At 41.6% G+C, this 4,973-nt stretch overlaps 1 pseudogene across 1 annotated transcript; it reads right to left on the minus strand.

The window, feature by feature from the left end:
- Positions 1–2,553: 2,553 nt before the first annotated feature.
- On the minus strand, positions 2,554–3,091 carry LOC102240307 (annotated as a pseudogene). Its single transcript, XR_001361747.1, has one exon. The product of XR_001361747.1 is annotated as a ubiquitin-40S ribosomal protein S27a pseudogene (transcript).
- Between the last annotated feature and the right edge of the window lie 1,882 nt (positions 3,092–4,973).

Consider the following 4,973-nt stretch of genomic DNA (forward strand, 5'->3'; position numbering starts at 1 on the left):
AATTTATCAGCCTCTTGGAATATCCTCTTTTATGAATTGTCTGTTCAGGTCATTGCCCATTTTTCTGTTGGGTTTTCTGTGTTTCTTACTGACTTGGAGGTTTTTTTTCTTACAAATATCTTCTCATACTCTGTGGGTTCCTTTTTGACTCTTTTAATGGTGTCTTAGTATGAACAGAAATTCTTAATTTTAGTTTAGTCCAATTTTCTCCTTTATATTTAGTGCCTTTTATGTGCTATTTAAAAAAAACCTTATTTTACGGGGTGTGTGTGTGTGTGTGTGTGGAGGATTATGGGGGGGAATGTGAGGGGAGTGGGGAAAGGGGGCAATTACTGGGGAACTTACATGCATATATGCATAGCCCCCATATGGACACAGACAATAGTTTGACGAAGGCCTGGGAGGAGCGGGTGTAGGGTGGAGGTCAATTTGAAAAAAACCCCACAAAAACAAAGGGGGCAGCTGTAATACTTTCAACAATAAAGATACATTAAAGAAATCTTAGTCTATTTTAAGATCATGAAGATGTTCTCTTATATTTTCTAAAAGTTGAATGGTTTTACCTTTCACATTTAGATCTACATCTAGTCCATCTGGAATTGATGTTTGCATGTGCCTGAGGGGTTAAGATAGATTTCCCCCATGTGGATATTCAATTAACCCTGCACTATTTATTTAAAAGATCTTTTTTCCCTTTGCTCTGCATTGTCACCTTGATCATAAGTCATGTGACAGTTTACCTTTTAGACTATCGGTTCTGTACCATTGGTCAGTTTGTCAGCATTTGTACTGTTGTCCCCCGTCTCTATTATCTGTTTGTAACAGGCCTGTTCCCTGGTGGTCTAAGTCTTCAACTTTGTGCTTCTTCATGATTGCCTTGACTAGCTTTTGCTCTTTGCATTTAAAAAAAGAATTTTAGAATCAACTTTTCAACTTTCATAAATTTTTTGGAGAATTTTATTAAGATTCATTGACTCTGTGGATTAATTTAGAGAGAATGAAAATTTTAAAAATAGTGAGTTTTTAATTTCATGGACACAGTGTGTCCCTTCACTTATTTAGATCTTCTTTAAATGATTTTGCACTTTTTGGCAAAGAACTATTGTACATCTTTCTTTAGATGTATTCCTAAATATTTGATATTTTAAAATCCTAGACTTAATTTTGAAATTGTAATTTTGTCTGCTTTTTCATATAGAGATAGATGACCCTCCAGCTTATATAAGCTTTAGGCTCTACAAAACCTGGTTCTGCCCTGAGTGGAATGTTTTCACTTACAAGAATGTTGGAAATTGTGAAGGAAGCTAGTCATTTCTTAATTGTGCAGGACTTAAAGGAATTGTATGTTGTAGAATGCCTGGCATCCTTGTTTTTCCACCCACTAAATGTCAGTGAAGTCCCTGATCATTGTGACAATCCAGAAAGCACCCTAGAGGCGTTACCACCACCATTACTCTGTTGAGACTCACTGTTAAGACACTTTGCCTTTATTACAGTTATTATCCATAAAGGTAAAACTGCTCGAATGTCCTCAAGTGTGTTTGACTTTTTGTTTGTTTTAGGAAGAAACCTAAAAAAGTAAGCCAATAGTTTCACATGTTGCCCTCTACTGATAGAATCTAGACTTTAAAAATTAGCAAATGATTAATCTTCACAGCTGGAGGGTCTTCTGTATAAAAAAACATACAAAATGTTTGCTTATTCAACAAACATATATTAAAAACATACTGTATGCCAGGAATGTTTGGGCACCAAGGATAAAGTAATGAATAAGAAAGTATACGTCCTCTTCTATAAAACTTAGTCTTTTAGAGGGGAAGGGGACAAAAATAAACAAGACAATTTTAGATAGAGTATGTAACAGAAAAAAGTTAAAAGTAATATATTAATTGAGAAAATAACTGAAGGTACATGTTTGAGTCAGATGTGGCAGCCAGGGAAGGCCTATCTGAACTAAGGTCTGAATGACACAGGGAACATTCAAGTAACCAACTGAGATCAAAGCACTGCAGTCAGGGAACTGCAAGTGCAAAGGCCCTAAAGAGAAAAGAAACTATTCATGGAGTAGAAAAAAGGTTAGTGTGATAGAAATGTAGTGAACTAGGGGGAAGGGAGATAAGAAATGAGGCTGGAGAGGCAGGTAGAAATCAAGCCCAACAGAATCTTGTAGGTCGCAATAAGTCTGGGTTTTAGCTCTTCTTTGGGAAGCGGGTGTGAGAAGGTGCTAAGCTGGAAAGTCTTTGAAGAGATGATAGAACCATATCGTCTCCATGAAAGCTACAAAGATTTAGCAACTGCTAAGAAAATCACAGATGCAGAACTGGAAGCAGTCAAGAAAAAAAGTTACTACCAAGTTCGACTGAATGAACTCTTACAGGAGCATTGCTAATCTCATAGTCCTGAGCCTTCCAGTGGCAAGAAAAGGATCTACCATATATCAGATTGGTTGTACATGGCTTGGTTGGAAATCCTCACAAAGAACCTCCCTCCTGTCTTACTAGTCAGAGGAAACCACAAAAATGTCCTGACATTTTACTCCTAAAACATGAAAAATTAGAACACATTTTTACTTAACGCATGGATAATTAAAAACCAGTCCAGTTTGTTGAAGCAATAGGTCAGACAACATTTGCCACAATAATGTCTGTCAAAGTGGCTGGCCATAAAAACTCCAGCACCACATTCATCTGAAGGGCACTCCCGACAAAGGCAACTGATTTTGCCATTCTCATCCACTTTGTAGTATTTCAGGACAGCCAGCTTCACCTTCTTTCTCTTATGCTTGTTCTTCTTGGGAGTGGTGTACGACTTCTTCTTCCTTTTCTTGGCACCACCACGAAGTCTCAACACAAGATGAAGCGTGGCCTTTTGAATGTTGTAGTCAGACAAAGTGCGCCCGTCTTCCAGTTGCTTGCCAGCAAAGATCAGTCTTTGCTGATCAGGAGGAATTCCTTCCTTATCCTGGATCTTGGCCTTGACATTTTCTATCGTATCCGAGGGTTCAACCTCGAGAGTGGTGGTCTTCCCCGTGAGGGTTTTCATGAAAATCTGCATCTTGGCGGCAACTCCACCGCAGATGGCGGATCGGAAAGCGACATTTTACTCTTAAAACATGAAAAATTAGAACCCATTTTTAAAAAAATATATATTTTATTGATTTTTTTTTACAGAGAGGAAGGGAGAGGGCTAGAGAGAAACATCGATGAGAGAGAAACATCGATCAGCTGCCTCCTGCACACTCCCTACTGGGGATTTGCCCGCAACCAAGGTACATGCCCTTGACCGGAATTGAACCTGGGACCCTTGAGTCCGCAGGCTGACGCTCTATCCACTGAGCCAAACCGGGCGAACCCATTTTTACTAATGTATGGATAATTAAGAACTGATCTAATACTTTATTTCTTTATTTTTTTATTTTTTAAATATATTTGTATTGATTTCAGAGAGGAAGGGAGAGAGAGAGAGATAGAAACATCAATGATGAGAGAGAATCATTGATGGGCTGCCTCCTGCATGCCCCCTAATGGGGATGGAGCCTGCAACCCAAGCATGTGCCCTTGACCAGAATCAAACCCAGGACCCTTCAGTCCGCAGGCCAACGCACTATCCACTGAGTACTTTACAGTGTAAATCTGATTTGTGGTTATGAAAACCTCTGGAGACTATACCCCAGGATTCTACATAAACTTTGTCACAAATTTTTTATTCGTTAATGGGAACTGTTTTCTTTTCTGTCAACTTAAGGGCAGTGTCAGAGCTAATGGTACACCTTTAAAAAAACATCTTTTGTCATTGCTGATGAAAAACAAAATTAAGCAAACCCATGCTGGCTTATGCTCATGAAAACCAGCAACCTGATTGTCAGCTTCTCCAGGCAAACCTAATCTTTTGTTTGCTTCTAGGCCCCTGTAGAGGCTCCAGCCCCACAGCGCCTTCTCATTAAATGCTTATTGACAGGCTTGTAGGATAACACGGGTGGTTATCAAAGGAAAAGACCAACTGGGCAGGAAACGTGGTTATGCTTGCTCTTCTGAGAGGCTTATACCTACAACGAAGATTTGAAAATCAATAACTGAAAACTTTAAGAAGTACTGGAGTCTACAAAATGTTTAAAGCAGTTACCTAAATAAGGTTATATAATATAACACAGATTATATAGAGTGATCTGAACGATCATTAATACTATACAGCTTCAATTTGCTGCTGACTGAAATGTATATTAGCTAGAATAGAAAGCAACACATATTCTAATTAAATGAGATATACTCCATTCTTAATATTTTAACTTTTCTTCTTATTAAATATTAGTGGCCTGGTGTACAGATTTGTGCACATTAAAAGGAAATTAATTAGAAGGTGGCCGGCAGGGCGAGACTGTGCGAAATAGGCTGGACACGCCCTGGAGCCAACCTCCCGTGGTCCCTCCCTGGCTGGCCGCACCTGGGGTGGCACTGCGGCTCGAAGGGCGTCTGTGGAGTGAGCGGGGTCCCTCCGGCAGGTGGGGTACTTCGGCCTGGCCTGCGGGGATCAGGCTGAAACCAGCTCTCTAATATCCCCCAAGAGTCCCAGAGTGGGAGAGGGCACTCTGCAAAGTTGCTGTCTGCCCCCTGGTGGTCAGTGCGTGTCATACATACTGGCTGGTTGCTTAGCCTTTCATATATATACTAGAGGCCCAGTGCACAAAAATTTGTGCACTCGGGGCGGGGGGGGCCCTCAGCCCAGCCTGCGCCCTCTTGCAGTTCAGGAGCCCTCGGAGGATGTCCAACTGACGGCGTAGGCCTGCTTCCTGCGGGGAGAGGGCCTAAGCTGGCAGTCAGGCATCCTTAGCCCTGTCACGGAGGCGGGAGAGGCTCCCACCACCACCACTGTGCTCGCCAGCCGTGAGCCTGGCTTCTGGCTGAGCGGCGCTCCCCCTGTAGGAGCGCACTGACCACCAGGGGGCAGCTCCTGCATTGAGCGTCTGCCCCCGGTGG

The sequence above is a fragment of the Myotis brandtii genome, unplaced genomic scaffold (assembly GCF_000412655.1).
Source record: "Myotis brandtii unplaced genomic scaffold, ASM41265v1 scaffold187, whole genome shotgun sequence".
NCBI classification, from domain to species: Eukaryota; Metazoa; Chordata; class Mammalia; order Chiroptera; family Vespertilionidae; genus Myotis; species Myotis brandtii.